The sequence below is a fragment of the Mixophyes fleayi genome, chromosome 7 (assembly GCF_038048845.1).
Source record: "Mixophyes fleayi isolate aMixFle1 chromosome 7, aMixFle1.hap1, whole genome shotgun sequence".
Classification (NCBI taxonomy): domain Eukaryota; kingdom Metazoa; phylum Chordata; class Amphibia; order Anura; family Limnodynastidae; genus Mixophyes; species Mixophyes fleayi.
In genome coordinates, this window is record NC_134408.1 from 8,325,525 (window position 1) to 8,336,562 (window position 11,038).

At 44.6% G+C, this 11,038-nt stretch overlaps 1 long non-coding RNA gene across 1 annotated transcript; it reads right to left on the reverse strand.

Moving 5' to 3' along the window:
• Positions 1 to 986: 986 nt before the first annotated feature.
• On the reverse strand, positions 987 to 7,477 carry LOC142098598 (uncharacterized). Its single transcript, XR_012678363.1, has 2 exons — positions 7,222 to 7,477; positions 987 to 2,599 (listed from the first exon to the last, which is right to left on the reverse strand). It is a non-coding gene; the product is annotated as an uncharacterized LOC142098598 (long non-coding RNA).
• Positions 7,478 to 11,038: the final 3,561 nt, after the last annotated feature.

The following is an 11,038-nucleotide window of genomic DNA, read 5'->3' on the forward strand; positions in this document are numbered from 1 at the left end:
AAGTGGAAAACAAATATGTCTCAATCAGCAGGGTGAAGAACGGGTAAAAGCGTAACATTTGTAGCAACCTCAATTCACTCAGCCGAGTATCAATAATATACAATAAATAATGAACAGATAGAAAGATAAAACTGAATGCAATCAAAAGCAGGAGGGAAGGGTGCAGCAGGGGAAATAAATTTCAGCCCATTATGTTGTAAGAGCCCGGTGCTTGTACGCTGGTAAAGTACCCATAAGGCAGCGAGGTGGACACTACTACTGAAAACTGGTGAGTGGGAAAAGGTTATGTTACCTGTAGCAACCAATCAAATACTGTCATTATTCTATTTCCTTTTAGAACAGGAAACCAAGCGTCTGATTGATTGCTACAGACAACACTAATTTTTTTTAATGACACCGGTTTCCGTGAATGATTCCCTTAGACGATTGTGCCAGCCCGTACAAGTGCCAACACAGGGTATGATTTTATGCCAGTGATAGATAGGCAACATGGTACACTCCAGGGCCCACAGGGGTACACTCCAGGGCCCACAGGGGTACACTCCAGGGGCCACAGGGGTACACTCCAGGGCCCACAGGGGTATACTCCAGGGCCCACAGGGGTACACTCCAGGGGCCACAGGGGTACACTCCAGGGGCCACAGGGGTACACTCCAGGGCCCACAGGGGTATACTCCAGGGCCCACAGGGGTACACTCCAGGGGCCACAGGGGTACACTCCAGGGCCCACAGTGGCAGCTCTCTAACCTCCAAAAGGGACATACATTACCCATAAGCTCAGTAATAAGTTATAATCAAAGAAGCACCACTAATAACATATCAGCAGGCATTTAAAACAAGTGTTACAATAACAAACAAATCTGACAAAAAGAAATAACAAGCTGGGGGCCACAGGTGAAGGGTCGAAGGGCCACATGCACCAACAAGAGCATCCTGTTGTCCATCACTGTTTTATGTATTGTCATTAAAAGGTCTATTTCTAAAAGGTCCTTTCATGAATGATTTGTACCCACATAGATGTGTGACAGAAATAAATGTTGATGATGATGATGATGATGATGATGATGATGATGATGATGACATCACTTAGATCCTCAGCGTTTCCAGTACAAGTCCTTTTAATTAAGATAATTCCGGCTGGCCACACCCACAGTAATACAATTGTTGTCAAAGTTCTGGGCAACCTCAGTTATCAAACTTAGAATATTTTTACAAAGACATTTTGCATTAGATGACAGCGATTTAGATTTGCCTCACACAAAACGATTATCGGTCCTTTCACGAAAAATTTGTGCAGGTATTGTGTTTGTGGCCCTGAGGTGTATAAGAGGCAACAACATGAATTATCTGCTAATGACGTTGAGGCTACGTACACACTGGCCATACAATTCTGTATTGAGGACATATTTTTAGTGCAAATCAAGTGCATGTAAATGTTGTGCAAACCAAAGTAATTCTAACAAACTAGAACGTACATTACAAACACTCCGTGCTCCACATCAGTGCTCCGGATGCGCATCAAGGCGCTAACAAGCCGTAGTGACGCCGATATGTACAACCAGGACACCGATGTGAGGGTCTTGTTGGACTTACGGAACGGCAGAATCCTAACATCTCTGACCGGCATAAGAGTGTGGTCATCGGCTAGTTTAATTTACCACCGTTACAACTGGATTTTGATCTCGCGTACGGCAGTGGACGGACAATATGGTCACAAATGACCGATCTTCAAGTCTGGCAATGGCGATGTATTCACAGGCCGGAGGTGTCTACATCCACGATAGTACAACTGAGCCAAGCCCAACGTCCTATCAGTCGTTTACCCTCCAAAGTTAGGGGATTCGTAATAGAATGAAAGGAGAGTTTCATGTTTCACGTTATTATATTGTTGTTCAGGGACATTTGATGCACAAAACAGAGGCAATAAAGAGTATAGAGTATCAGTGAGCAAAATGAACATAACAAAATATAGGTACATTGTGTTAAAGTCCAACAAAAGTATCTCAAATTGTTTAAAGACCAACAAAAGTATCTCAAATTGTTTACAGACCAATAGACCCTAGGAGGGGTAGTTGTTACATAGTTTGTCACTAATAATAGAACATTTCTCTTGTGAAATGTTTATATTGACCCAGACATCTTGGTAAAAGTTTGGACTTAGCGGAAGCGGTTTGAGGCCCCCGGGCATCACACGGCCCTGGCTGTACTGCGCCACCAAAATTCACCAATGTCGTGCAGTGTGACCCGCGGCTGCGGGACCGTGTCCTCCTCCCATTCTACGGGGAACGGGGGCGGTGGCACCGGCTCTGTAGTCCATAGCAGATTGGTCTGACTCTGAGAGGTCGGAGGGGAAGCCCAAAGCTCCAAGGGCACAGGAGGGGGGGTGGCCATGACTCTGCCCGGGCGGCACCTCGTGGACCTTCGAGACAGTTTGAAAGACAAGGAGAGGCAAAGGACCATGAAGAGGGCAGTGGCGGAGCCCAGGGCGAGTAGGGCCACCAGACACTGGGCGCAGGAGTAAGGAAGCAGGTCACCACTAGTGGTGCGGAGGTCAGGAGGGAACGTGGGAGGTGCTGCCATGTCGTTGGAGCCAAGCAACCTAGCACATAAAACACAAAAATGGGGAACGTCATCATGGAGCTCAGTGTGAAATGCTGTACATGGTTAGGTATTGTTTCAAACAATATACATCAAATACTATCCATAGTGCTTTCACCAACCTCCAAATTAAACTTAAGGTGCAACTAAACCTATAAAAGCATTGTGATGTGTTGAATACAGCGATTGGTACTGTCTTGTCTTTCTTAGATGTCAAAACAATTTACTCTGGCGATCATATGGAGGTTACTCATAGCATGCTGCCATATACCTGTTAAAAGGTCAACTCATGTCTTCTTGATCAATCAATAAATTAGCCAGCTGATAACAGACGTGGCCCCTCCTCTGGGGCTAGTAGTATTATATTTTAGATTGTGTGGTCACAGTGCTCTTATAGGAAACAGAAAATACCATAAAAATATAAGTTTTGTCTTACATAAAAAAAAATCCATGATTAACATTTACATGGGGGAAATGTTATCCCTATGCAAAGCAGATCTATTGCTTTTAAATCTATTAAAGGACACATACAGTGTTAATGAGCCTGAGGTGTCTGATAACAGAGAATAATAACGGACACTTGGCTGAACAGTATATATATATATATATATATATATATATATATATACACCCCACAGGTAATAATACAATTACAGCACATCCACTGAGATAAACTGGATACTGTAACAACCAACCTATCCCCTGATGCAAAGGAGCTCAAAGAGCTACCAACAGCTCATGTTTTCAGGATTTCTGTTTGTAGAAACAAATGGGATAAATACGGAAACCAGGAAAATAGATAAACTCACCGGCTGTCCATGATTATAGAAATCCTGAAAACATGACCTGTTAGTTGTTCTTGAGGACGGAGTGTGGGCATCTCTGCCCCTAATGTAACATCCAGCAACATTATATTAAATCCATTTTAACAATCATATAAGATAAATGATATATTGTCATTCAAAGGGGGCGATTCAACTAGGAGACAGTTTATGTGGGAGACTTAAAGATTAAAGTCTGTTTACTAAACTAAGAATAAGCCAACGTTATGCAGAAATTTGGCATTAATTTATCGCGGTGGCAGAAGAACGATACTCGGCTGCCGCGGCGATTAAAGAACGTGATTCTCAGCCGCAAGCAGCGGACAGCGGGTCTGATGGTGTAAATCACATCATACGTCCCGCTACTTTCTGCAACTTTTATGAAACTTGTCATTACCTGTGCAGCATTTGTGTGTCTGTGTCTGTGTCTGGTGTTTTGTGTTTTGTGTGTCTGTGTCTGTGTTTTGTGTGTCTGTGTCTGTGTCTGTGTTTTGTGTGGCCCTTGGACACAGCGATTAGTGGAGGATGAGCAGTCACATATAACAGACAGGAGGATTTCCTGTTTCCATCAGTCATCGGCAGCTATTGAGCTCTTATGACGCATCATTAAGATTACATCTAATTAGCTGCAACATAGTGGAACTGACACAATGATAGAATCGGCTCTATATTTTGGTTTTGTTGGTTAATTAAGCAATAAAATTACACCATCAATAACAGCAATGGTGTAATAGTGTCTGTACTGGGCTGTGTGTGTATATACATGTCACAGTGTAGTAGTGTCTGTACTGGGCTGTGTGTGTGTATACATGTCACGGTGTAGTAGTGTCTGTACTGGGCTGTGTGTGTGTGTACATGTCACGGTGTAGTAGTGTCTGTACTGGGCTGTGTGTATATACATGTCACGGTGTAGTAGTGTCTGTACTGGGCTGTGTGTGTACATGTCACGGTGTAGTAGCGTCTGTACTGGGCTGTGTGTGTATACATGTCACGGTGTAGTAGTGTCTGTACTGGGCTGTGTGTGTGTATACATGTCACGGTCTAGTAGCGTCTGTACTGGGCTGTGTGTGTACATGTCACGGTGTAGTAGCGTCTGTACTGGGCTGTGTGTGTGTATACATGTCACGGTGTAGTAGTGTCTGTACTGGGCTGTGTGTGTGTATACATGTCATGGTGTAGTAGTGTCTGTACTGGGCTGTGTGTGTACATGTCACGGTGTAGTAGCGTCTGTACTGGGCTGTGTGTGTGTATACATGTCACGGTGTAGTAGTGTCTGTACTGGGCTGTGTGTGTGTATACATGTCACGGTGTAGTAGTGTCTGTACTGGGCTGTGTGTGTGTATACATGTCATGGTGTAGTAGTGTCTGTACTGGGCTGTGTGTATACATGTCACGGTGTAGTAGTGTCTGTACTGGGCTGTGTGTATACATGGCACGGTGTAGTAGTGTCTGTACTGGGCTGTGTGTGTACATGTCACAGTGTAGTAGCGTCTGTACTGGGCTGTGTGTGTATACATGACACGGTGTAGTAGTGTCTGTACTGGGCTGTGTGTGTGTATACATGTCACGGTGTAGTAGCGTCTGTACTGGGCTGTGTGTGTGTATACATGTCACGGTGTAGTAGCGTCTGTACTGGGCTGTGTGTGTATACATGACACGGTGTAGTAGCGTCTGTACTGGGCTGTGTGTGTGTATACATGTCACGGTGTAGTAGCGTCTGTACTGGGCTGTGTGTATATACATGTCACGGTGTAGTAGCGTCTGTACTGGGCTGTGTGTGTATAGATGTCACGGTGTAGTAGTGTCTGTACTGGGCTGTGTGTGTACATGTCACGGTGTAGTAGCGTCTGTACCGGGCTGTGTGTGTGTATACATGTCACGGTGTAGTAGTGTCTGTACTGGGCTGTGTGTGTGTACATGTCACGGTGTAGTAGCGTCTGTACTGGGCTGTGTGTGTATATACATGTCACGGTGTAGTAGTGTCTGTACTAGGCTGTGTATATACATGTCACGGTGTAGTAGTGTCTGTACTGGGCTGTGTGTGTGTACATGTCACGGTGTAGTAGCGTCTGTACTGGGCTGTGTGTGTGTATACATGTCACGGTGTAGTAGTGTCTGTACTAGGTTGTGTATATACATGTCACGGTGTAGTAGCGTCTGTACTGGGCTGTGTGTGTGTATACATGTCACGGTGTAGTAGCGTCTGTACTGGGCTGTGTGTGTATACATGTCACGGTGTAGTAGTGTCTGTACTGGGCTGTGTGTGTGTGTGTATACATGTCACGGTGTAGTAGCGTCTGTACTGGGCTGTGTGTGTGTATACATGTCACGGTGTAGTAGTGTCTGTACTGGGCTGTGTGTGTGTATACATGTCACGGTGTAGTAGCGTCTGTACTGGGCTGTGTGTGTGTACATGTCACGGTGTAGTAGCGTCTGTACTGGGCTGTGTGTGTATATACATGTCATGGTGTAGTAGTGTCTGTAGTGGGCTGTGTGTGTGTATACATGTCACGGTGTAGTAGCGTCTGTACTGGGCTGTGTGTGTATACATGTCACGGTGTAGTAGTGTCTGTACTGGGCTGTGTGTGTGTGTGTATACATGTCATGGTGTAGTAGTGTCTGTACTGGGCTGTGTGTGTGTATACATGTCACAGTGTATCAGTGTCTGTACTGGGCTGTGTGTGTATACATGTCATGGTGTAGTAGTGTATGTACTAGGCTGTGTGTATACATGTCACGGTGTAGTAGTGTCTGTACTGGGCTGTGTGTGTATATACATGTCACGGTGTAGTAGTGTCTGTACTGGGCTGTGTGTGTGTATACATGTCACAGTGTAGTAGTGTCTATACTGGGCTGTGTGTGTATACATGTCACGGTGTAGTAGCGTCTGTACTGGGCTGTGTGTGTATACATGTCACGGTTTAGTAGTGTCTGTACTGGGCTGTGTGTGTGTGTATACATGTCATGGTGTAGTAGTGCCTGTACTGGGCTGTGTGTGTGTATACATGTCACAGTGTAGTAGCGTCTGTACTGGGCTGTGTGTGTATACATGTCACAGTGTAGTAGCGTCTGTACTGGGCTGTGTGTGTGTATACATGTCACGGTGTAGTAGCGTCTGTACTGGGCTGTGTGTGTATATACATGTCACGGTGTAGTAGTGTCTGTAGTGGGCTGTGTGTGTGTATACATGTCACGGTGTAGTAGCGTCTGTACTGGGCTGTGTGTGTATATACATGTCACGGTGTAGTAGCGTCTGTACTGGGCTGTGTGTGTATACATGTCACGGTGTAGTAGCGTCTGTACTGGGCTGTGTGTGTGTATACATGTCATGGTGTAGTAGTGTCTGTACTGGGCTGTGTGTGTGTACATGTCCCGGTGTAGTAGCGTCTGTACTGGGCTGTGTGTGTGTATACATGTCATGGTGTAGTAGTGTCTGTACTGGGCTGTGTGTGTGTACATGTCACGGTGTAGCAGCGTCTGTACTGGGCTGTGTGTGTGTGTATACATGTCACGGTGTAGTAGTGTCTGTACTGGGCTGTGTGTGTGTATACATGTCACGGTGTAGCAGCGTCTGTACTGGGCTGTGTGTGTGTGTATACATGTCACGGTGTAGTAGTGTATGTACTAGGCTGTGTGTATACATGTCACGGTGTAGTAGTATCTATACTGGGCTGTGTGTGTACATGTCACGGTGTAGTAGTGTATGTACTGGGCTGTGTGTGTACATGTCACGGTGTAGTAGAGTCTGTATTGGACCTGTGTTGCTGAATAGTGTATTTCGCATTCCCAGTCCTTATCGTACCTTGATGAAGGTCCTCTCTGCTCTTGGAATCAGTCGGAATCAGTTATGTTCGGGGGTGGAGAGGAAGCTACATTGATGTCACAAACCACAAGCTGTCTGTAATGATCTTCCGCAACCAGCCCTGTGCCCTCCGTGAGAGGAAGTGAGACATACGTGGGGCGTAGATCCCATCGCTGATACCTGTGCACACAGCACGCGCCGGTTACAGGATATTGAGGAAGGAGAGACTGGTGCACAAAGGCCCAAACAACACACATGTCCGATGACCACGTACTTCCTTGTCTGTAACACAGGCCCTTATTCCGAAATCAATATTCACATTTTTGGGGAAAAATGGTCTAATTATATGATAAACCCATATTGTGATTAAAACGGTGACAATTTCATGTAGTTGTTGATGATAAACTTATTTCACGTGAAACAAGTCTTGTTTTATATATTTGGTGGAACTAGCGCTAAGCAGTTCAGTTCATCTCTATATTTACCCCATTCCTGTAGGAAGCGGCTTCTGCTATAATTAAGGAAAACTTTTGCTGCATTTAGTTCCTCGGTTGCCTGTTACATAATGGACATCAGATTTTTTTTTAATCTTAATCCAAAATCTACAAATGCAGGGGCAGGTTATGTAGTTTCTTTGCCCAATCTCCAGCCATCTTACATTATATTTCTGTGATAGATCCGATAATACATCTGCATTGAACCTCTTGGAACGAGGTTTATAGGACAGTGCAAAAAAAAAAATCTTAAAATTACGTTACCATGCTCAGCCGTTATAGAGCACTGTCCCCATTAAATGTGAAAATCATCACCAATAATAATAAAGTAATTATTTATAGACTTTTCCCACACAAGAGGACCAGAATGTAGACTGCAGGTGGTCTATACCGGCAATACATGGAGATAACGAGGTTCAAATACCAGATTTGGGGTAGAGATTAATTGACGTTATATAAACCTCCCCTCAGCGAACACTAAAGCCAGTACAGAGATTTGACATTAACAAGGAAAAACAGAACATTATCTTGTTTTGCACCAATGTCAACCACGCGTTTCTTTACTGAATGGAGTCAAGTAGTTGTATAAATTTGCAGAACGCCAATTTTAAAATGAATTATCTAAAGATAAAGATCTTTCACTAAATATATTTATAGCTAACAGATAGTGGCTTGCGATAGCTCCGCTCTCAGCCCCTCCCACATTTTAAAGTGGCGAATAGAATTAATTGGCTGGTTCTGGAACACAGACATTTAGACATGCTAAATTGGGATAAGATAAGCCCCACCCCCAATCTATGCACTTTAAACCCCACCCACTTTTTTAAAATCTCCTCCCCATTTGAGATCCACAAGTAAGTTGGAAAACATGGGCTATGGGAGACTCTAAGCAAGATTGATTAAATAGAGCTTTAAATTAATTACACACCGCCCCCCTTGCATCTACTAAAACTTTAATGAGAGAATATAAATCCCACTTCGTATCTTCACAAAGAGATGGGAAACAGGCCTATTTTTTCTTTAAATAAAAATAAAGTATAGAAAGTAATGGAGCAATTGACACCCGTTTATAAATGCAACATGTAGATTAGCACAGTCATCACCCCTCATCCATCTACCTACAGAAGTACTGTAACGATGACGCAGTCTATTCTCCCCTTCCATTGGCTGTCTGCAGTATACAGAGTACAGTGTAACTTCCCCAGCCTGTGCTGTCAGGAGGACCCTGCCGTTCAGCATCCTGTACATTTCTACCACATCAAATATAGGTCAGTGTGGTCCACGTTCTCAGACGCGGAGGAAAGATGAAGCATCTTCTTGTGGCAGGAACTTTACACGCCGAGAGACAAGCTCACATTTAACACCCCACAAACACAAGTTAAAAATAATAATAATAATAAAAAAAAAACGACAAATACACCAACACAACACAACCCAACACAGTACAGTCACAAAGGTTTATTTTAGAAATTGTATCCAGGGCTCTCGATATGATTTCAGTCTCCTCTCGTCTCTGGGTCCCACAACAGGACCCTTCTGGGCTGAAGGATCATCTGAGCGTTTTGTTCTGCTTCTGGGTTCAGGACAAATTCGGCAAAATATTCTATGGTCTGACCCACCTGGAGGCTACGCCGTCTGGACTAACCCTTAATTTGCAGCTGGTAAGTCACCGGTAGCGTGTGGGGCTTGGACTGTCAAGGACATTGGTCTCCTGAGTGGGTTTGCTCTCCTGTGGACCCTTCCAGATCACCATATTCTGCAGTCACTGCTCCCACCTTTAGCATCTACAAAATAGGAATTTTTTGCACGTCTTGCCCCTTCGCCAAGGCCGAAGGATGAGATGGGGGAGGGGGTCCCTGAGTCTACTGATTGGGAGATTGTTAGATGGAATCTTACAATCCTAGATTTGGATCTGTATAGAGAACATGTAATAAGATCTATTACAAACGGTATCTTGTCTTTTCTAGATCCCCCTCCTTCTCTCCCCCTACATCCAACTTGTTCTAGCAGCAATGAGCTAAAGTAGGTTCCTTACACTTATATATGGTGGAATGTTCCAAAATAACGGATTTCAGGCCAAAAATCTCATCAGGGGAATTAAGGTTCCCAACTCCCAGCATTCTCTCCCCTTTCACTTCCCACCCCAGGACGCATAAGCCCCATGCCCCCCTATTGAATACATTACCCCCATACTCCACAAAGACCTATGGATAAACCACTTTAATATTATACCCCATAAATATATACAATTTATGTTTGTACATGATTGTCTGTCAGGATGCATTTTATTTGTTCTCCACTGGGCTCAATAAAAATTCAATTTAAAATTTTTAAAAAACAAGCATAGCGCCATCCACTGGCCAGTTTGCAGTGAAGACCATCTGTATGACACGACCTAAGCATGATGGGCATTTGTAGCCTAGGACAGATGACTGTATCCCTCAGAGCGATGCACAGAACAGTCCCTCACACACAGACTATTTTTCCTCCAAACTATTGTCCTATATTTTCCAAAACTCTGTTCCGCCCAGTTATTTAATTATTTTCTCTACCCCCCTATTAATCTATACTATTCCATCACCCGATTTCCTTTCATTTATACACATACAGTACTTCTACATACCTTCTTTTTTATTTTAATCATATTTCCAGCCCAGTACACAGTCCATCCCGATACCCAGTTATGGGGACCAGCTGTTAGTGGTTGCGGCGGCTCCGGGCACCGCCGCGACTCTCTTGCTGTTCCTAGTGACGCCCTGGCCATTGCTACGGTAACCAGGGCGTCACTTCCGGTTTCTGTGTCCCGGTTGCCTGGGCAACAACTGGGACGCTTTGGTCTTCCTGACGCCGCGCCCGGCCAGCTGTCAAACAGTCGGGCGCGTGCGCACAGGATTAGGTAGGGCCAGCCATGCAAGGCTGTGTAGGATCAGCTAATCAGGCTGATTACAGATTAGGTTACTGCTGGCACTCTGCCTATTCCATTGGCTGCAGGCTCTGCATCTCTATCATACTGCAGCTGAGGACATATTCTGGACTGTGTCCTAATTGGCCATCTGTACTATTTAAGGCAGTGAAGACTGAGCCTCACTGCCGGTTATAGCGTTCTGTCCTCAGTCCTGCTGCCTGCTTGTACTATCCATTTAGGTTCCTGTTACCTTAGATTTGGCCACCCGTGTTTTGACCCCTGCTTGTTATTGGACCTTTGACCCTTCTCTTCTGACCTTGACCTTTGCCTGGAATTCGGATTTTGCTTCTCTGCCTGTGAGTTTGACCCTTTGCTTGCCCTTGGATATTGCTTCTGTGCCTGTGACCTTTGGACCTTG